The following is a 24,286-nucleotide window of genomic DNA, read 5'->3' as shown; positions in this document are numbered from 1 at the left end:
GGGAACTTCTAAATTGCAGCACAGATAAGGAGGAACACAAATGGAGCCCAGCAATCTCACTGAGTTGAGGAATCAGAGATTAGAGCTGGGGGAAGCAGAAATGGCTAGTGTTTGAGGGACTAAGTACCCAAGGGAAGGGAGCATAAGGGTCTGCTTGAGTCTCTGGCTGAATACCAATCTGTGCATGTGCAGGATGAAAACTCATGAGGAACTCCAGGAAAAGAACAATTACGAGGAAGCTGCAAAAAGAACAATTCACAAAACTCAAGAGATGGGGAACTCATACCAGTCAGAGTGGAGAGGTCTCAATGAATACAACAGCATTCAAGACAGATCACAAAAGGGCCACACATTAGGTGTGTGGCAAAATTAACCCTGGAGTAAAGGCTGAACTAGAATTACTCTAAAATAGCTTAAATAAAGGCCTTGAATTGATCAAACTAATCTTAAAGCAAATTACTGCTGTCCAGAACAAACCTCAACACTTTGTAGAGGAACACAACCAAATTCAGCACTGAACAACAGAAAATTCATAATGTATGACATTCAATTACTAGACAAATGAAGAAACAAAAATATGACCCATAACCAGAAGAAAATCAATCAATAGAGGTTGAAGAATAACAGAAATGATGGAATTATTTTAAAAAGACCTAAAATGAGCTACTACAAATATGTTCAAAGATATCATGGAAAACATGATAAGGAGAGAAATGTAAGAAATATTTTTTTAAACATGGAATTTCTGGGAAAGAGAAATATAACATGTTAAATGAAAATTTCACTTTATGAGATGAACAGTACATTAGATACCTGCAGAAGAAACGATCAGTGATCATGAAGATACAGAATGAAAAATTATCCAAAATGAAGCAGAGAGAAAAAAAAGATAGTGAGTCAGTGAAAGAGAAAGGGGAGGGGAGGGGAGAAAGAAATAGAATATTGGTAACATTTGTAAAATATGAAACAATCTAATGTTTTTATGTATGAATATTTGTGTTTCTATATATATACATGCATATGTGTATACATACATGTGTACATACTCACACATACTAGAGTGCCAGAAGAAAACAATGGGGGGGAAAACAGAAAAAATACTTGAAGGGATAAAAGCCTAAAATTTTTCAAATTTGTTAAAGAAGTTCAATAAAGCCCGTGTGGGAAAAATATAAAGAAAACCACATCAATGCACATCCTAATAAAATAACTGAAAACTAGTGATAAGAAAAAAAATCTCAATAGTAAGCACAGAAAAAGGAAACATTACATATAGAACATAAAGAACTATGGCAGACTTCTTACTAGAAATTATGAATGCCAAAAGACAAAGGCATGATATCTTTAAAGAGCTAACAGAACTACCAATCTAGAATTCTATATGCAATGAAAATATCCTTCAGAAATAAAGAAGAAATGATTTTTTCCCTCAGAAAAACAAAAGCTATGATAATTCATTGACAGGAAATCTGCACTGCATGAAATGTCAAAGAAGTTTTTCAGGCACAAGCAAATGACACCAGATAGAAACCTGATAAAAGAAAAATAAAATGTTACAAATAGTAAGTTAGTTACAAATGATCACTAAGCAGATAATATAAAAGGCTTTTCTTTCTCATTAATTGATCTCTTTAAAAGATAACTGATTGTTTAATGCAGTAATAATAACAATGTATCAATATTTTAAATATATGTAGAAGCAAAATGTTTCACAACAATAGCACCAAGGACAAAAGCATATTGATATAAGGTTCATATATTCTATATAACATGGAATGATAGTATTTGAAAGTAGAATGTAGTAAGTTAAAGGTTGACATTATAAAACTTAGAACCACTAAAAAACAAAACATAGAAGCATAGCTAATACGTCAATAGGAAATCCTAAAACATAATCAATTAACCTAAAAGAAGAGAACAAAAAGAAAAAGTACAGATGGGACAGAGAGAAATTAAAAAGCAACATGGTAGATTGAAATACAAACATATCAATGATTGCAACTAATGTAAATGAACTTAATGCTCCAAATCAAAGGACAAGATTCTCAGACTGCATAAAAAAAGCAAGACTGAATTATATGCTATCTACAAGAAACTCACACAAAATAAAAAGGTGAGGACAAGTTAAAAGTAAATTGAATAAAAAAGAATGTACCATTCAAACATTAGTCAAAAAAAGGTGGAATGGCTGTGTTAATTTCAGACAAAGTAGACATCAAAACAATAAAACTGCCAGGGAAAATGCAGACATTTCATAATGATAAAGGGCTCAATTCATCAAAGCATCGAAGTAATCCAACTGAGTATGCACCTAACAACAGAGTTTAAAAATATATGAAGGAAAAATGACAGAATGGAAATGAAAAATAGAATAACAAACAATAAAAGTTAGAGATTTCAACACTGTTCTGTCAGTAAGCAATAGAGGAAGAAGAAAAATCAATAGGGTTATAAAACACAAACAAGACTATCAACCAATTCAATCTAATTCACATTCATTTTAAGTGTGCATGAAAAAGCTACTAATATAAACTATATGCTAAGCCATAAAACAAGTTTCAACAAATGAAAAAGAACTGACATTAAGACAAAGAAATTAAACAAGAAATCAATAACAGAAAGCTATCTGGAAAATCACCAATTATTTTAATATTCAGCAGTACACTTTTAAATATACTATGGGTCAAAGAACTCATAAGGGAAATTAGAAAATATTTTGAACTGAATGAAAATGAACACATAACACATCAAAATTTAGGGGATGCAGTTAAAACAGTGTATAGAGGGAAATTTATAGCTCTAAACTCCTATTTTAGAAAATAAGAAAGATCTCAAATCAATACGGTGTTTCCATATTAAGAAACCTGAAAAAGAAGAATACACTAAACCCCCATAGCAATCAGGACAGAACTAATAAAGATTAGGGCAGAAATGAATGAAGTATAACATGGACAAACAGAGAAACAATGAAAACAAATTCTTTGAAAAGGTAAAACTTTAGACAGATCAAGAGAGAAGACAAACTACAGTATCAGGAATCAAAGACAAACACCACTACACATCCTAGTCATTAAAAAAAGAAATATGAATAACTTTATGCCAATAAATTTGACAACCTAGATAGACAAATTGTTTTAAGGACACAAATTACCAAAACAGATCAAGACATAATAGAACACTTATTAGCTCTAAATCATTTAAACAAATTGAATTTGTAACTAAAAACTTCTCATAAAGATAGCTTCAGGCTCAGATGGCTTCACTGATGAATTCTCTTAAAATTTAAGTAAAAAGTAATACCAGTCTACACAAATTCTTTCATGAGGTAGAGGAAAGAGGAACATTTTATGTGGCTGATCAAAAAAAAAAAAACCAAAAAAACCCAAAGACATTACAAGAAAAGTATAAACCAAAATCCTTTATGAACATGAATGCAAACATTCTTAGTAAAATGTTACCAAACTAAATATAGCAATATGTGAAAAGAGTAATATAAAATGACCAAATGGGATTTATCACAGAAAAGATAGATTAGCCTAACAATTGAAAATCAATCCACTATCTTGACAGAAAAAGAAGACAATTATATGATCACATTGCTAGAAGCAAAAAAAGCATTTGAGAAAACTCAACAACCATCCAGCAAGTTATAAAAAGAAATTTCCTCACTTAGATAAAGGGTACTTACACAAAAACCATAGCTACAATTAGACTTAATGATGAAAGAAATAATGCATGCCATATGAGATTGGGAAAACCCCAAAAATGCCCACTCTCAGCACATCTCTTTTCATCTCCTCTGTATCGTATTGGAGATCATAGCCAGTGCAATACGGAAAACGAATGAATAAGTGAATGAATGAATGAATGGCATAGAGTTCAGAAATTAGAAAATAAAACTGCCATTATGTATAGACAGCATGATCATATATGTAGAAAATCGTAAGGAATTCAGAATATCAAAATTCTTATTAATTTTAGCAAGCTCGCAGGGTATAAGGACAATATATACAAATAAGGTATATTTCTATATTAGCAAATAGAAATTGAAACAAAAATAATATTTATAGTAACATCCCAGACATGAAATCACTTAGAGATAAATTTAACAAAATATGTACACTATTATACAGTGAAAATTTAAAAGTATTACTGAGAAAAATTGAAAAGGACCTGAATATATGGAGAGATAGATTGCGTCCATGGATCAAAAGACTCAATATGGTTAAGATGTCAATTTTCCCCAAATTGATTTATAGATTCAATGAAATCCCAGTATATTCTTTTGTAGAAGTTGACAAGCTTAATCTGAAATCTATATGGAAATTCAATGCAACTAGAATAGCAAAAACAATTTTGAAGACAAATAATAAAGTTGAAGAACTTACACTGCCTAATTTCAGAATTTCTTACAAAGCTATGTAATAAAGACATTGAGGCACTGGTATTAGGATTAGAGAGATAACTGGAAAAGGGTAATGAGTCCAGAAATGGACTCACATATAGGTGGTCAATCGTCTCTTGACAAAGGTACTGTATTAGCTTTCTAATGTTGTGCAACAAATTACCACAAAGTTAGAAGCTTAAAACAACATACATTTATTATCCCACAGTTTTTGTTAACTGCGTTCTCTGCTCAGAATCCTAAAAGGCTGCAATTAAAGTGTTGGCCATGGTCAAATATGGGGCTTGAAGTCCTCTTTCAAACTCACGTAGTTGTTGGCAGAATTCATATCCCTGCAGTTGTGGAATCCATGGAGGCTTGCTTCTTTAAGTCCAGCAGGAGAGCTCTTTACAGAGAGGGCCCTACTCCCTCTTTTAAAGGCTTCTGCTTGATGAAATCAGGTTACCCAGGCTCTCCTTTTTTATTAACTCAAAACCAACAAATTTGGGACCTTAATTCCATCTGCAAAATTCCTCTACCTTTGTCACCTTCTGTTGGCTAGATGCAAGTTACAAGTTCCGCCCCCATTCAAAAGGAAGGAACTGTACAAGGACATGACACATTAGTGGTCACCTTAGTGTGTGTCTGTCACAGGTAGGAAGGTAACTCAATGGGGGAAAAGATAGCGTATTCAACAAATGATCCGGGACAACTGCACAGCCATAAGGAAAAAATAAAACTTCAATCCTTACATCACTCCATACACAAAAATCAACTCAAAAGGAGAATATAAAAAAAAGAATGTCCATGTGTATAATTGAGTCACTTTGCTGTACAGCAGAGATTGGTACAATACTGTAAGTCAACTATACTTCAATAAAAAATAAATTTAAAAAATAACTCAGAAGGAATTACAGACCTAAATATAAAAACAAAAAACTAAAATTCTGAAGAAAACATGAGATAATCTATGCAACTATATAGTACGCAAAATATGGTTTCCAGATTTAGCAAATAAAAAAAAAGGACTCCCAGTTAAATTTGAAATTTAGATAAACAATAAATAACTTTTTAGCATACATATGTTACATTACATAGGACATACCAATATTTTAAAAAATCCACACATGGGTTATCGGTGGGCTCGGGTAGTTAAATTGGACACAGAGTATTCCAGGTGATTCTGAAATCATGACTGGGTCATGAGCTGCAGACTAGTTCTGTACTAAAACTGTGGTATAATGTGTGATATTTCAAGAATAGTTTGTCATTTTTACCCCAAAATTGTATTAAAATCTGAGAAAAATTTTTAATTACATGAGTTTTACCTATAATAACTGAGTTACTGTAGTAATACTGTTTTAACCCTTTTTAAAAATAAATTTATTTCATTTATTTATTTTTGGGTGTGTTGGGTCTTCATTGCTGTGTGGGGCTTTCTCTAGTTGTGGAGAGCGGGGGCTACTCCTCGTTGTGGTGGCTTCTCTTGTTGCGGAGCACAGGCCCTAGAGCACATGGGCTTCAGGATTTGTGGCACGTGGGCTCAGTAGTTGTGGCTTGCAGGCTCTAGAGTGCAGGCACAATAGTTGTGGCTCATAGGCTTAGTTGCTCTGCGGCATGTGGGATCTTCCTGGACCAGGGATCGAACCCGTGTCCCCTGCACTGGCAGGCGGATTCTTAACCACTGCGCCACCAGAGAAGTCACAATACTGTTTTAATTCTTAATCAATCCTGTTTTTAAATTGTGATTTTATATTATTAGCTAAATTAGGGAAGTAATATTTTACTTATTTATTTACAATTTTATTTTATATGTAGTGAAACAAGCTTCACTGGACTTTTTGGTCAAGAAAAGACATCCTTTTTTAAAAAAATTGAACTATAGTTGATTTAAAATATTGTGTTAGTTTCAAGTATATAGCAAAGTATGGTCACATATGTATTCTTTTTCAGATTCTTTTCCATTATAGGTTATTACAAGATGATGAATGTAGTTCTCTGTGCGATACAAAAAATCCTTGTTGTTTATTTTATATACAGTGGAATGTATCTGTTAAACCTATAGTTCTAATTTATCCCTCCCCCTGCCAAGACATCCCTTTTCTGAATACAGAAGTAGTTTATTACTATAAACCAAATGATGATGATGGAAGTGATTCTAAAGAAATAAAGGCCAAGGGGTCATACTAGCTTTACTTCATACTAGTTTTACTTAGAAGTGTGATCCCTCATGTACTGAGTTCAGTTTTGTGGCCACAAATGACAGTAAAGTGCTAAAACCACAGTGTGTTACCCACTGATATATTCTGGCTAAAGAAGTAATGAAATTATCCAAACTTAAGAAGCATTTACATACATACATAAAGAAATAAGGGATTTTGAAATAAAGAGTACTGATCCAACAGAAGCAGTGTACAATATTCACATATAATCATTAGTATTTTGTAGGCTTATAAGCTAGCAATTTGGTTTGCTAAGAACATAAAGACTATGTACAATTGTTGAAACATTAGTGAAAGACTGTTATCAAAGGTGTATCTGTGATGTTGGGTAAATCTGTAGAAAAGAGAGTAACTCTTTTTTCATGACACCATAGCTTGATGTGGCTATGCAGGAACTAGCTAGTAATATCGAAAACAACTCCATAGAATAAAACTAGCAAAGTGTTTGTCACCGGAAGCTGAAGAATGCAAATATTCCACTAACATGGCAGTTTTTCTAGTACACATGCATTTTAAACATCATAATGATATGAAGAAAGAATAGCATTTTGGGGCTTCATTGCCAACAAGCATAACCAGCTCTGAACAGTATAAAACTATGAAGGCTTACATTATCCATAGATGTCGTTTAACAGCACAGCAGCAATAGGAAAATATTCTGAACCATGAATCAAATTATAAATAAACATATTAATTCCTTCATCTAGAATGTTCCACTATTTTAAAAACCAGGTGAATTAAATAGTGTGCTTAGCAACATGTTAAAAATGTGGATTTTATAAAGGCAAATGCATAAAATTTGAGTTTATTCTATTTATTTCTAATACAGAAGCCAACTGCTAACAAATTACATGCTGATGCATGATGGTTATAGAAGGGAAAAGTTTTGTTGGGAATTTGGAACAAATCTTAAGTGTTTCTGCAATGTAAGAAACTAATTTGATCACAATTTTTATAAGATAGGAACCGGAGAGCCAACCTGCCTTATTTGACTGATACTGTTATTTTTTTTTACTGATTTTTAATACTTCTTTGCAAGGTTGAAATCCAACATGGTCTTCAATGGCAGATCAGATTGAAGAGCAAAAATGAATGGCAGTATTTTGGAAGAGCAGCGTTACTATATATTGTTATGTCATATTCCATACTTTCAATAAAATTTATTTGTGATGATTTTTTTTTTTTGCCCCACTGTGTGTCATGTGGGATCTTAGTTCCCTGACCAGGGATCGAACCTAGGCCCCAGCAGTGAAAGCACAGAGTCCTAACCCCTGGACCACCAGGGAATTCCCTATTTATGATGAACTTGATACTGAACATCTGTGAAAAATTATCACTGAACTCCTCTCAAATTAGATGTTTCAAATTTTATTTTCCATCAAAAGAAGATACATGCATAGAAAATCCATTTCTTTCATTGAAAGAATTTTAAATTTAACTATAATTTTAAAGAATTGTTGAAATTGGTTAGTGATAAAGGGCTAGAGACAAATTTTGAAAAAATACCACCACTTCCTTCATTTTGGACAAAAAGTTAAAAGTTTAGAATGAATAATCAAAGCCTATTGAAACTGTTTTAAAATCTTTTCTTCCATTCCTAGCAATATACTATTGTGATATTTCTCTAATGTGAGTGTTAATGAAACAAAACAGAAAGAGTTTAAATCTATATGTTATCACCTGTGAGTATCATATCACCTCTCCAAACAAGACTGCACAGGTTATAAATGAAGGAGCAAGCTTGTGTATCACATTAAAAACTTTCAATGTTAACATACATAGTACTACTGATATAGCTGGTGCTCAGTCAAAGTGTGTACAGGCACTTATTCTGGGGGAATTGTGATTTCACATATACTTTTTTTTTTTTTAGTTATGATTGCAAACAAGAAAAAGTGATGTAATAGTCATTCTCTGTCTTAATCACCTGTATGCATACTTTCAATGAAGCTTTTTATCATTTTTTCCTATGTTGTGTCTGTTCAGATTATGTTTACTAAAATATAATGTCTATTGAAACTTTTAATAAAAATTTTGTCACATTTCATTTTATAGTATTTAATTTTTAATAAATTTTTAAAAAGTTTTAGTCCATGGAGATGGACAAAAAAAATCAAACCTGCTTCTTCACCACAGATAGTTTATTTAGGAAGCCCTGACCCACATCATCTAGAATACAGTCAGTCTATTAGAACACTACTTTGAAAAGATGGATTTGTTCCAACATGATTTATATATTAGGGAATAATCTAAAAAGAAAACAAGAAAAGGTTGAGCAGAGACATCAGTGGACACACATTGAGAGGAGATATATTCTACAGAATTAACACAGGCAAGTCACAAAACAAACAAAGGACAGCAACAGAAATAACCTTCAATAAGAAGCCAGAGTTGCTACAATATATTACATAAAATGTCCAGTTTTCAATGAAAAAATTACAAGAATTTCAAAGGAATAGGAAAGGGTTACCCATGTTAAGAAAAAAAAGTCAACTGTCTCTGAAGGGGCCCAAATATTGGACTTACAAAGGTTTCAAAGAGCTATTATAAATATGTTGAAAGACCTAAAGAAAAACACGTTTAAAGAATTAAAGGAAAGCACGATATTGACAACAAATGGAGAATCTCACCAAAGAGACAGAGGGAAAAAATATATATGAAAGAACCAAATGGAAATACTGGAATTGAAAAGTATAATGAGTAAAATGAAAAATTTAGTAGAGGGGCTCCTCAACAGATGTGAGATAGCAGAAGAAAGAACAGTAAATTTAAAAGTAGGTCAATAGAGACTGAAGAGCAGAAAAAGAAAAAAAAGGGATGAAGAATAATTAGTCTCAGAAACCTGTGGGTAACCAGGAATACCCACATACATGAAATGGGAGTCCCAGAAAGAGAGGAAAGAGAAATGGGGGAGAAAAATATTTGAAAAAAAAAATGACAGTGAAAATATTTTTATTTTGATGAAAAATATTAATCCACAGATCCAGGAAGCTCAACAAATTCCAGAAGGATAAACATAAAAGATCCACATTTAGACAAGTTATGGTCAAGCTGTTTAAAGCCAAGCAAAACGAAAATCTTCAAAGGAGTAAGGGAAATGACTTATTACATATAGGCAACAAGAACACATTACACACACACACACACACACACACACGCAAAGCAATCAAGGAAGACACAAATAAATGGAAAGATACTGCCAAAAAAATACATTTAACAACTAACAGCTCATCAAAAGCAGTTGAACAAAAAGGCAGTGGGATGGTACAAAGTCCTAAAAGAAGTAAACTGTCAAGCAAGAATTTTATATCCATCAAAACTATCCTTCAAAATGAAGGCAGAATAAAGGTATTTCCATGTTTAAAAACAAAGCAAAGCAAAACAAAAAGACTTAGAGAATAGTTGCTGGTAGACCTGCCCTATAAGAAATGTTAAATGAAATCCTTTAGGCTAAACAGAAATTTACACCAGTTACTTCAATGTACAGACATAAAGGACACCAGAAAGGATAATCTTGTAGGTAAACGTAAAAAAATTTGTATATGTGTGAATTCTTAACTGCTTTATAAGACAATTACATAAAAATCACAGTTATAAAACAGTATTATTGGGCTTTTAACATGAAAAGATTATATGTATGACAACAATAGCATAGTAGAGTAGGGAGGAAATGTTATATTGGAGCCAAGCTTATATTTTACTGGAATACTGTTAGAATTCATCTTAAGGAGATTATGGTAAATTAAAATGCATTTTGTAATCACAAGAGCAATGATTTTTATGTTATTTATTTATTTTTTTGTGGTACGTGGGCCTCTCACTGTTGTGGCCTCCTCCATCATGGAGCACAGGCTCCGGACGCGCAGACTCAGTGGCCATGGCTCACGGGCCCAGCCGCTCCGCGGCATGTGGGATCTTCCCAGACTGGGGCACAAACCCGTGTCCCCTGCATCGGCAGGTGGACTCTCAACCATTGCGCCACCAGGGAAGCCCACAAGAGCAATGATTTAAAAAATAGCCAAGGAATAAAAATGTTACATTACAAAACATTTATTTAACACAAAAGAAGGCAGTGAAGAAGCAGCAGAGGAACAAAACCACATGAGATATAAAGAAAAAAAAGGAGCAAAATGCAGGATATAAATCCAACCATATCACAATTACATTAAATGCAAATGGTTTAAACTTTCCAAGCAAAAGGCAGGGATTGTCAAACCAGATAAAACAACGAGATCCAAATGTATGCTATCTATAATAGACACACTTTAGATTCACACATAAATAGCTTGAAAGTAAAAGGATGGAAAAAGATATACCATGCCCATAGTAACATAAGAGAACTAAAGTAGCTATGCTAATATCTTTAAGCAAAATATATTACTAGCAATGAAGAACATTTCCTATTGATAAAATGATCAATTTATAAGAAAAAAAGTGATTATAAATGTATATGAACCTAACAGCTGAATTCTCAAGGCACATAAATCAAAACTTGAAAAAAACTGAGGGAGGGCTTCCCTGGTGGCGCAGTGGTTGAGAGTCCACCTGCCGATGCAGGGGACACGGGTTCGTGCCCCGGTCTGGGAAGATCCCACATGCCGCGGAGCGGCTGGGCCTGTGAGCCATGGCCGCTGAGCCTGCGCATCCGGAGCCTGTGCTCCGCAACGGGAGAGGCCACAACAGTGAGAGGCCCGCGTACCGCAAAAAAAAAAAAAAAAAAAAAAAAAAGAAAAAAACTGAGGGAGAAATAAACAATTTAATAATAAGAAATGGGAGACTTTAATACTCCATTTTCAACACAAGGTGGAATAACTAAACAGAAAATCAGCAAAAACGTAAAAGAATGATAAGTCAACCAATCTGACCTGACATCTATAGAACATTCTATCTAACAACAGTAGAAATCATATGAAACATTCTTCGGGAAAAAAATTTTTTTTTGCTAGAGCATAAAACAAATCTTAACAAATTTCAAAGGGTTGAAATTATGTGAAATATATTTCCTGTATATAATGAATTTAAATCAGAAACCAACAACAGAAAATAATTTGGGAATTCAAATGTTTAAAAATTAATGTATGTCTAAATAAATCATGGATCCAAGAAGAAGTCAAAAGGTGTTACTACTATGATTATGTTATGTTATACGGCAAAATAAAGATCATCTGGATGGGTCTAGTCTAATCATAGGAGTGCTTTAAAAGGAAAGTTTTCTTCAGCTGGTAGAAGAAGGGGAAGTCAAAGAGGTTTGAAAAAACAAGAACAAATCAACATGCTGTTGTTGGCTTGAAGATGAACAGGGCCAGGTGATTAAAAATGTGGGCAGCCTGTCAAAGTTGAGAGTGGCCCCCAGATGACAGTAAGCAAGGAAAAGGGGACCTTAGTCCTACATTGCAAGGACCTGAATTATACCAAAACCTGAATGAGTTAGGAAGTGGATTCTTCTTCAGAGTGTCCACAGGAGAGCCCAGGCCAGGGGACCCCTTCATTTCAGCCTTGTGGGACACTCAGCAGAGAACCCCATCAAGATCAACCAGGCTTGTGACCTATAGAACTGTGAAATAATCAATGAATGTTGTTTTAAAATGCTAAATTTATTATAATTTGTGAACATAAATAGAAAACTAATAGAACTCATAACTAATAAGGAAACTGAACTAGTAATAAAACAATCTTTCCACAAAGGAAAGTTCAGGCCCAGATGGCTTTACTGATTAATTCTCTCAAATATATAAAGAAATAATAACACCCATTCACAAACTTTCATGAAATAGAGGAGGAAACGCTTCTCAACACATTCTATGAGACTACTATTATGATAATATCAAGCCAAAGATATCTTAAGAAAAACAAGGATCAATCTCTCTAAGAATGTAGACCTAAATATCATCAACAAAATATTAGTAAACCAAATCTTACATAAGATAAAAGAACTTATACACAATGATCAAGTGAGATTTATTCCAGGAATGTAAGGTTGGCTTAACATCAAAAAAATCAATTCAAGTAATACAGTGTGTTCATAGAATGAAAAACAAAAACCAAAATCACACAATTATCTCAACAGAAGCAGAAAAAACGTTTGACAAAATTCAACAACGATTCACAATAAAGACTCTCAGCAAACTAGGAAGGGAAATTTCTTAACTTGATAAACAGTATCTATAAAAAAATCTATAGCTATAGGTTTTATTTAAGAGTACTTAATGGAAAAAGATCAAAAACAAAATAAGCATGTCCACTGTCATCTCTTCAAGTCAACACTATACTAAAAGTTTTAGTCAGTGCAATAAGGCAAAAAAAGAAAAGACATTATGGAAAGAAAGGAAAACTTATTTGTAGACGTCATGATCCTTTATGTGGAAAATACTGAGGAATCTACAAACAAAAGAGAAAAACTACTAGAATAGTTAGTTCAGCAAGGTCACAAAATACAAGATCCATATACAAACATCAATTTTACCCTTGAACAACACAGGGTTTGAACTGTGTGGTTCCACTTACACAAGGATTTTTTTTCATAAGAAAAATAACTCAATTTAAAAACGGGTAAATAAATGGGCAAAAGATATAGGCCTTTAACCAATGAAGACATACAAATGGATAATAACCATATGAAAAGATGCTCATCATTATTAAACATTAGGAAAGCTAAAGTGAATAGCCTGGGACTTCCCTGGTGGTGCAGTGATTAAGAATCCGCCTGCCAATGCAGGGGGACAGGGGTTCGAGCCCTGGTCTGGGAAGATCCCACATGCCTCAGAGCCACTAAGCCCGTGCACCACAACTACTGAGCCTGTGCTCTTGAGCCCATGAGCTACAACTACTAAGCCTGTGTGCCACAACTACTGAAGCCTGCGTGCCTACAGCCCGTGCTCTGCAACAAGAGAAGCCACTGCACTGAGAAGCCCACGCACCAAAACGAAGAGTAGCCCCTGCTCGCTGTAACTAGAGAAAGCCCGCACGCAGCAATGAAGACCCAACACAGCCGAAAACAATTAATTAATTTAAAAAATAAATAAAGTGAATACCCTGTTAAAACCAAAGAGAGAAAGTACTTCACATCTACTATAATGGTGATAATCAAAAATATAGAAAATGAGGAGTTGGAGAAACTGGAATTCACATATACTGTTGGTGAGAATGTAAAATGATATGGCCACTTGGGAAACAGTTTAGTAATTTCTTCAAAAATTAAGCATAAAATTACCATACTACCCAGCAATTTCTCTCCTAGGTACCTATCCAAGAGAAATGAAAACATATGTCCACATAAACACTTGTAACACAAATGTGCATGACGACACTATTCATAATAGCCCAAAACTGGAAACATTCCAAATCTCTATTAACTGGTGAACTGTGAAACCAAATGTGGTGTATCTATAAAATGGAACAGTATTCAGCAATAAAAAGAAGCAAACTACTGATACATGCTCCAACATGGATGAACCTCAAAAAATGATGCTAAGGGAAAGAAACCAAATGCAAATGGCTCTCTATTGTACGACCCTATTTATATGAAATGTCCTGAAAAGGCAAATGCATAGAGACAGAAAGCAGACTAGTGGTTGCCTAGGGCTGAGGTTAGTAACAGGAATGACTGCAACAGGGCATGAGGGATCCTTCAGCAGGCATGGTCCTTAATGGACCAATGATGGTTGAATGTCATAAAACTGGATTGTGTGATGGTTGTATATTCTATAAATTTATCAGCATCATTCACCTTCAAAATGGGTGAATTTTATAATAAAAAGACAACATTCATTCATTCACTAACATTTACCAAATGCATACCTTGTACTAAATACTGATCAAGGTACTATGGAACCATCAAACATAATGAGCCTGCTGTAATGAAAATCCACATTTTAGTGGAAAGAGACAAATTAGTAAACAAACTAATTACAAGGTCATTTGTCATTTTTTAAGTAGTATAAAGACAATAAAAATCAGGCTTTTTGATGAAGAATAACTGGGGTGAATGATAGAGGCTCAATGAACCCTTTCCACTTATTTTACTTGCCTCAAGATTTCTTTACAAGGTCCCTTCTGCTATGATAGACAACATGTCATTAATACAGGAGATCCACACTTCATCTTGTTTCAGATGGGCCTTTAGAAACTACTGGCTGAAAAGTAATTTGATTTGGGAGAGATTTATTACACAATGTCCTAAATACTTAATGGCAATATATAATTAGAGAACAATACAATTTGTAGAAAATAGGTGGAAAGACGTAAAGTTAACTATAATGACAACAAAAAATACAAGTGGGGCAGATGGTGCTTACATCACTGCTGAGAGGGCGTGATGATGAATGCTCAAATCAAAAATTAATCACTGCACAATTTATAATATATAGTTTCTTTAGGGCCTGAAAATCATTATGATATACTGTATACTGATAACTTTTGGACATATTTTGGCTGAGGTCATGATTAGGATGATTATTTAAGCTTGAAACAGTCTAAAGAGCACAAAAACTTAAATTAGTTCTTTAGACTAAGTCTAGAAAGTAGGAGAAGCCCTGCTCACAGAAAACTGTCCTAAAATGCTGCTGTGGAGAAGAGGGAAGGGCTATGGGGAGCAACAACACAAACCGGAATTCTCACAGCATTTTTCATGTGGGATGGAAGGGAGTGAACCCAGGCATTTAAACCAGGCCGTTCTTCTTGGCAATGATTCCAAATATTGGGTTGGCCAAAAAGTTCGTTCGGGTTTCCCATAACATCTTACAGGAAAACCTGAAAGAACTTTTTGGCCAACCCAATACAGAAAGCAGGTACCTGTGAGCACAGACTGGCCTACTCGCAACAGTCTTCATGTTTCTACACGTCTCAACAAGAACTAAACAAGTCAAATTGTATGGAATATCTGTGCATGCCATCGTTTGTTCAACACAGTCGATATGTCTAAATGACCTGTATGTAAAGGGTTTCCACCATTAAGTCTCACCCAGGAAGACTGGCACAACTTGGGTAGGCACAGACAGCATCCCCAGTCTATAAGGTTTATTAGCCAAGTCCTAAACACCTAGTAATTTAAATGACACCACAGTCAATGTGATTTTGATTAATCTCTTAGCGAGAAGGACAGGACAATCGGCTTCTTCCCAAGAAGTATTCAAACCTGGAAGTCTTGCTCATTAGTATAATATTAGTCATAGTTATAGTTCCTCTCCCAGTTAATATTTTTCAGGTTGGTGCAATGGGTGTCCATCATAAAGTGGCTGCAAATCCATAAGATATTTAATATATTTCTTGGAAATACAAATAAACAACTGCACATGTTTGTTAACTTGGCTATGAAAGACTGCTAAATCAGCCTACTTTAGTCCGCAAGAAAGGCATTTTCCTTAGTTGTCACAATGTTGCCTTTCTACGCTCTCTGGAAATCACTCTGACCAAGTGTGGTTTCTTCTACAGGGCAGCCAAAGTTGCTAGGCAGCACCAAACACACCTGCAATCAAGTGCTTACAAAACAGAGTGAGAATTTTTTTGGCACTATTAAGAAAACGGAAACAGCCATTACCATAAGACCTTCCTAATATTCGTAAACCCAAACCTGACACAGAATCTCTCTTCTCCTCGGAAGGCATACTTTGAGGGAAAGGCAGAGGGGAGAAAGCTGAGGCATCATGGAGAAGTAGAGAGGAACAGAGGGGAGCAGAGAAGAGTAGAGGAGAGAGGAAAGGAAGAGCAACAGTGAAAAAATAACACTTTAGTACAGTTCATACAGGTTTCTAAAAACTATTTTAAGCTCAAAGGACTCATTTTTGTGCTAAAAATTGCATATTTGATTACTTCACTCCAAACCAAAATTAGTTTAAATCCTTCTATCTACACAGAAAAATCAGAGAAAAAGGACATAAAGAATGGATAAAAGTGATGACAAAGAGACTTGTCAGTTTCCATCTAATAGACATTTCCTGTTTTCTAGTACTTGTGTGATTAAGCACACAGATCATTTCTTCAGACAGAAAATATTTCTAACCTATCTGTACCAAGAAGATAATTCAGGAAGATGTATTTATAAAATGCTGCATGTGATAGGACTCACCAGCAGTTTGATTAACAGAAGACATTTATTTCTATTACACTAGCACAAATATTCTCCAACTTTAGTGTTCATAAGAATCACCTGGAGGGCTTGTTAAAAATGCGGATTTCTGGGTCCCACTGCCGGAGTTTCTAATTCAGTAGGTATAAGTTGGGTCCTGAGGAACTGCATTTTTAGAAAATTTCCCAAGTGACGCTGATGCCTGCTGGTCTAGGAGACACATTTTGAGAACCACTGTGCTACCAAATGCATCCTGACTTGATGAATGTGTTCCATCTGGCTGTGGGAAGTCAGTGTTCAGATATTTTTCATTCCCTTACCTCATAAATGGGCCAAACACAATTTCCTTTCCTGCTCTGGTCTCCTCCTCTATGACTGGTTTATACCTCAACATTTATTATTTATCCTCTTTTTGTGACTATTGGAACAAATAATTCTTTCCCATTAAAGTAGGTACCTCTGTCCATAAAGTATCTTTGTCTCAAAAGTCTCTGTGTGGTCTATATGTAACTAATAGAAGAAAAATATATTTGGAGTTCTTTTCACTCCTTTCGCTCTCCCCTTTATTCTTATTTTATATCCATTACTTTTCAGCATCTTTTAGTCCTGCACAGTAGCAGATGAATCTCATTCAGCTCTTTTGTTCAACAATGTTGATTAAATTTTCTACTTCCTACCTTATCTGAATTTGCTTTTATTTTAAGACCAAATCTACTTATGACAAGAGCACACATAAACCTTTGGGATGCAGAGGATTATTAACCTATCCGTAACTACATTTCATTTCTCTGTCCTTTCAGGGTATTAACAAATTTTCACAAAGTACTGCATCATACAGAAGGCACATGATCCCACATATCTGATAGAGCTCCTTTTAGTGGGTGAAGTCACAGTTTATTTTATTTTTTTAAAGAGAATTATTTATTTATTTATTTATTTATTTTAGTTTTGGCTGTGTTGAGTCTTTGCTGCTGCGCGCAGGCTTTCTCTAGTTGTGGAGAGTGGGGGCTATGCTTGGTTGCGGTGTGCGGACTTCTCATTGCATTGGCTTCTCTTGTTGCAGAGCATGGGCTCTACGCGCACGGGCTTCAGTAGCTGTGGCACATGGGCTCAGTAGCTGTGGCTCGCGGGCTCTAGAGCACAGGCTCAGTAGTTGCGGTGCACGGGCTTAGTTGCTCTGCGGCATGTGGGATCTTTCCAGACCAGGACATGGGTTTGAGTGTCCTGCATTGCCAGGCGGATTCTTAACCACAGCACCACCAGGGAAGCCCCCAAAGTTTATTTTTATTAGGAGTTAAATCTGATTCATATAAGGAGATGTTAATAAAGCTCAAAGACATGCCCAAAGTAACTGAATCTAGAGCCAAAACGATGAAGTTTGGTTTCCAGCGTGAAAGCCAGATATTTATATTTCTGCAGTTCTTATTTAAATCTGTATTTCTCTTTTATTACTTTGGACCCTCAAAATAAGTATTCTTCACGAGATTTCTATTACACATCAATTTGGGCTTTAATTACAAGTTACAATAAATCTGACAACAATGTATCTTCTCTTCCCTTAAATTTTCTCATTTAAGTATTTTTTTGGTCCATAAGGTTATATTTTTACCTTCTTTAAAAGAGCAAAAAGCATTCAATACTATATCTCCTATAAGTTTTTGTTACTGTGCATTTGTTATGCTCACAATACACTTTCTCCCTCCCATAAAGCCTCTTTGTTTTCTTAAGAATACCATTACATTTGTATGCTAAAATTTAAAAACTACATTTAAAAGATAGTTTCAATGAAAATTTCCATTTTGGGGTATTACAAAGGGGGATACACTTACCTGCCCACTACAAACTAGAAAAAAATATATAAAACAACTGTTTTCAGACATTGGACAACAGCTAGTAAAGGTATATGATCCCTGGAAAAAGGCAAACAAACGAGCTAAACCATACAATGGCCCTGCATTTCTGTTTGGACAAACATTCCAGACTATGCTAGAGGGAGGGTAGTCCTAAGCAGAACACAAAAGTCCTGGTGAATTACGGAGACAGAGATCGGAGTGCAGGGAGGCTGAGGTGACCAGAAGTTACAGAACAGAGTCCCAGAGAAGAGAGAGCTATTCAGAAAAATAGTTGAGTAATCGGCACATAGGCCCGTTTGAGTTTTTGCTGAATGCCAAGATTGCACATGTGTAGAGTTAAACTGCGATAGCCTGGGAAAAGAACAACCAGGGAGTTGGAAGTAAAACAATTCCCAGAAGTCACACAGAACAGGAAGGTGTACAAGTTTTGACCAGTCAGAATGAGAGAGTCATAGCTGATCCCAGGATACTCAGTCCTATTGAGAACCCAGAAAGAGCTAACTAAATGGTTGTTAGAGAAAAATCTAGCCTACAGACTAGTCCTAATAAAGTCTAAACATAAGCCTCTAAGAAGTCAAGATCTACCAATAACTTAAATGCACGCTAGGACACTCTACAAAGGAAGACAACAAAATATAGATACTCATTAATGTAACATACACACTAACGAACAGCCAATAAAAAATTACAAGACATATGATGAAATTTGACTAGTCAATCAAGAGGAAAAAAACCAGAAATGACAAATGATGAAATTAGCAATATGAGGATTTAAAAAAATCTATTATAAATAAGCCCAACATAATTAAAGATTTAAAGAAAAACATGAACATAATAATAAGATATAAAAAATAACCAGGGCCTCCCTGGTGGCGCAGTGGTTGAGAGTCCGCCTGCCGATGCAGGGGATACGGGTTCGTGCCCCGGTCTGGGAGGATCCCATATACTGCGGAGCGGCTGGGCCCATGAGCCATGGCCGCTGGGCCTGCGCGTCTGGAGCCTGTGCTCCGCAACGGGAGAGGCCACAACAGTGAGAGGCCCGCATACCGCAAAAAAAAAAAAAAAAAAAAAAAAAAAAAATAACCAAATGATAGTCAATAGATGAAAAATGACAAATCTAAAATGTTAACTCCATTCAGTAAAAGTTTCAGGAGATTAGATGTTGCTTAAGGAACTTGAAGACACAGAAATAGACACTATCCAAAATGAAACACATAGAGAAAAAAATAGAAAACAAAAACACACTGCTAAGCCAGAACTGTATAAAAATTTCCTTTAAAATTGAAAGTGAAATAGATATTTTCACACAAACAAAAGATAGAAGAATTTATTACCAGATAATCTGTATGGCCATAAGCAAACATGTATCTTCAGGTATAAATAAAATAATACTAAATGGAAACTTGGAAACAAATGAATAAAGACTTCCAGAAAATGGAAATATAAGCAATATTTTTTCATATTTAAAATTTAGCTAAAACAAAGAAAATGAGCCCAAGCTTTTCCCATGGGAGCCACCAGGTTGAGAGGAGCGTAGTCTTCTCCTCTCGCTGCCATGGCACGTTCTCATCCACTCATATCAGTGTTCTCTTAAAAGGAGGAGTCATCTGGCATAAATGTCACTTTACCTGCTGTGTTCAAGGCTCCTGCTCAACCAGATATTGTGAACTCTGTTCACACCAACTTGCACAAACACAGCAGACAGCCCTATGCTGTCAATGAATTAGCAGGTCATCAAACCAGTGCTGAGTCTTTGGGTGCTGGCTAGGCTCTGGCTCAAGTTTCCAGGGTTCGAGGCAGTTGGACTGACTGTTCTGGGCAGGGTGCCTTTGGAAATATGTATCATGGGGGCCACATGTTTGCGCCAACCAGCACCTGGCAACATTCGCACCGCAGAGTGAACACAACACAGAAGTGATATGCCATCTGCTCTTCCCTGGATGCCTCAGCCTTATCAGCACTGGTTATGTCTAAAAGTCATTGTATTGAGGAAGTTCCTGAACTTCCTTTGGTGGCTGAATATAAAGCTGAAGGCTACAAGAAGAACAAGGAGGCTGTTTTGCTTCTTACGTAATTTAAGGCCTGGAATGATTTCAAAAAGGTCTATGGCTCACAGCAAATGAGAGCTGGCAAAGGCAAAATGAGAAACTGTGTCATATCCAGGATAGGGAACCCTGCATCATCTATAATGAGGACAATGGTATCATTGAGGCCTTCAGAAACATCCCTGGAATTACTCTGCTTAGTGTAAGCAAACTGAACATCTTGCAAGTTACTCCTGATGAGCACATGGGACATTTCTGCATTTGGACTGAAGTACTTTCCACAAGTAAGATGATCTGTATGGCATTCGGCGTGAAGCTGCCTCCTTCAAGAGCAACTATAACCTTCCCATGTGCAAGATGCGCAAAACAGACTTTTGCAGAATCTTGAAAAGCCCAGAGATCCAAAGAGCCCTCAGAACACCACACAGATTCATCTGTGAGTCCAGAAAAAGAATCCACTGAAAAACCTGAGAATCACGCTGAAGCTAAACCCATATGCTAAGACCATGCACTGGATGGACATAACTCTTCTCTAGGAGAAGAATCACAAACTCTGGATGGATAAGGCAGCAGCAGCGTTAGCAGCCATATCAGATGAGGAAGGGGCTCCAGGCAAGAAGCCTGTGGTGGAGAAGAAAGGAAAGAAGGCTGCTGGTGTTAAGGAGAAGACTTTTATGGGGAAAAGGGCTGCAGTGACCAAAAAACCACCAGCTGAAAAGAAGCCCACAGAAAAGAAACCCACCACAGAAGAAAAGAAGCCTGCTGCATAAACTTAAATTTGTGCATTCCATAAAGGTCAGATCATTTCGGACAGTTAATTCTGAATAAAGACTTGATCAAAGAGGCAAAAAAGTAAAGAAAAGAGAACAAAAACAAACAAAAAAATGAGCACCAAGTAGAGATAATGCTAAAACTGTTGACATATATACATTACTATGTATGAAATAGAAAACTAATGAGAACCTACTGTATAGCACAGGGAACTCTATCTACTCAGTGCTCTGTGGTGACCTAAATGGGAAAGAAGGGGGGACATATGTATACATACAGCTGATTCACTTTGGTGTACAGAAGAAACTAATACATTATAAAGCAACAATACTCCAATAAATATTTTTAAAAAAAGGACAGGAAAAACTAAAGAAAAACTGAAAAATTGGTGAAAAATAGAAAATAAATTACAAGATGGTAGATTTAAAGCCAACCATATTGGATAATTAATCAAGTGTAAAAGATACTAACACTCCAATAAAAAGCCAGGGATGTCAGACAGGATTATAAACCAAATCCAAGTACATGCCAAATCCAACTATGAGAACCCTACTTTAATTATAAAGACAAAGATAGGGAAAACTAGACGGATGGAAAAGAATATACTCTACAAATTCTAATTATAAGAAAGCTGGAGTGGCTATATTAATATCATACAAGGTATTTCAGAACAAGTAATGTTATCAGGGATAAAGAAGCATGTTACAAAATGAAAGAACTTAATGCACAAAGAAGACATTACAATCCTAAATGCAAAGGCATCTGATAACTGAAATTCAAAATATGTGAAGGAAAGATAGAAATAAAAAGAAAAGTAAATCCATAATCATATTTGAAGCTTTCAAAGCTCTCAGTTAATGACAGAAAAAAACAGACCCCAAATCAGTAAGTATACAGAAGACCTGAACAAATACTATAAAAACATTGACCCTATTGCTATATATTGACTACTCCATCCAATAATTGTAGATTAGGTTAGTTTTACATGCGGATGAAATATTCAGCAAGATAGGTCATATCACAGGATATAAAACAAGTCTCAATAATTTCAACATATTGAAATTGTGGAGACTCCATTTTCTGACACAGAGGAATTAAATTAGAAATAAATGTCAGAAAGCTATCTGAGAAATCTGCAGAAATTTGAAATTAAGAAAAATTTATAAATGATTATAAACCATTCAAGGAGGAAACCACAAAGGGAATTAGAAAATATTTTGGAAAAAAAAAAAGCACAACATAAGAAAGTGTGGGATGCAGGTAAAGGAGTTCTCAGAGGGAAATTTATAACATTAAATGTTTATAACTTTAAATCTTTAAATGTGTAAATTTGTAACTTTAAATGAAAAGAATAAAGTCCCAAACCAATGATCTAAATGTCAATCTTGGAAGTTAGAAAAAGAAATGCAAATTAAAACAGAAATAAATAGAAGGAAAAATTAACATAAGGCCAGAAATAAATGATATAGAAAACAAACAATGGAGAAAATCTAATAAAAGCTGTTTTGTTAAAAAATCAATAAGATTGATTAAGAAAAAAAGATACAAATCATCAAAATAAAAAATGAAAAAGGGGAACACAGATGCAATGCCACAGACAATATCAAGTTGAAAAAGGAATATTATGAACAACTTCATGCTACTTATATGACAACTTATGAAATGTACAAATCCCTTAAAAGACAGAAATTACCAAAACTGACTGAAGACAAAACAGAACATCTTAATACCTCCATGTCAATTAAAGAAATTATAATATCACAAAGATAGAAAATAGAAAAAGGAAGAAACAATTTCCAATTCATTTAGTGAAGCCAGAATTACCTTAATACCAAACCAGATAAAACTACTAGGAAAAAAAAAAAAAAACCCTACAAATAACCTCACAAAACATAGATGATGTTAAAATGTTGGGGGGGCTTCCCTAGTGGCGCAGTGGTTAGAGTCCTGCTGATGCAGGGGACGCGGGTTCGTGCCCCGGTCTGGGAGGATCCCACATGCCGCAGAGCGGCTGGTCCCGTGAGCCATGGCCGCTGGGCCTGTGCTCTGCAACAGAAGAGGCCGCAATAGTGAGAGGCCCGCGTACAGCAAAAAAAAAAAAAAAAAAAAAAAAGTTAAAAAAAAAAAGTTGGGGAAACAAGAAAAATAAGACAATGCAGAGATAACCAAACGGTCAGTTGCTCCTTGCCAACTGCTGCCACAGTCTCCACACACAATCACTGTCAGCTGTAAACAAATTAAGCCCAGTGGTTCACAGGTGTTCACAGTCATAACACAAAAACGAACCTTCCTTCAGAAATGTAGCATTTAAAAGTTCTGAGGTGGAACTAAGATAAAAACCAGAATCAAGTGTACTGCTTGCTACCTTATGCTTCACTCCAACGCAGATTTTAAGTAGACTCCTACTGGTATGAAAAAATATGATAACCATCTGCATTTAAATGTTAGCAGTGGTATTCAAAGAATGTATTAGAACTCATTTGTTTACTGTTAAAGTCGTAGAGCAACATGATCAAATTATTTGCCTGATGGACTATGGAAACTTTATCCTAAGCCAGTAGAATATGTATGATGGCTTAGATTTTCCTAATTATTTTTTCATCTTAACATAACTCTCATCTCCCAAAACAACAACTTCTTAACAATTTAATGAGAATAAAACCACAGTAAGATAATCTCTATTTCTTACATTCAGATTAAAAATATAAAATGACAGAAGTAAAGGAGTAAACTTGGATTTCCAACCAGTCTCCAGATTCCTTAAACTGCCATGTGATGACAATACTGTGTACCAAGCAAAAGCATAAAGTATGTTTCAAGAGATTTTCCACTGGAAAATATACACAATTTAACATTCAAAGGTCTTTAATTTCCCACTGCATTATTAAATAGCAGCCTTTTCTCAAGGCACTTTGTTATCTAAACAGAAGACAGCAACAGAAACAACC

At 35.2% G+C, this 24,286-nt stretch overlaps 1 protein-coding gene and 1 pseudogene across 3 annotated transcripts in view; one reads left to right on the top strand and one right to left on the bottom strand.

Annotated features, from left to right (window-relative positions):
* Positions 1-24,286, bottom strand: part of KIAA1328 — a 394,620-nt gene that overhangs the window by 159,299 nt on the left and 211,035 nt on the right. The window lies entirely within an intron of this gene.
* Positions 20,078-21,337, top strand: LOC309814312 (large ribosomal subunit protein uL4-like; annotated as a pseudogene). Its single transcript has one exon. The product of its transcript is annotated as a large ribosomal subunit protein uL4-like (transcript).

Source organism: Mesoplodon mirus (genome assembly GCF_964341445.2).
Source record: "Mesoplodon mirus genome assembly, chromosome: 13".
NCBI lineage: Eukaryota > Metazoa > Chordata > Mammalia > Artiodactyla > Ziphiidae > Mesoplodon > Mesoplodon mirus.
The sequence above is the reverse complement of the archived record's forward strand: the minus strand, read 5'-3'. Positions and strand labels throughout refer to the sequence as shown.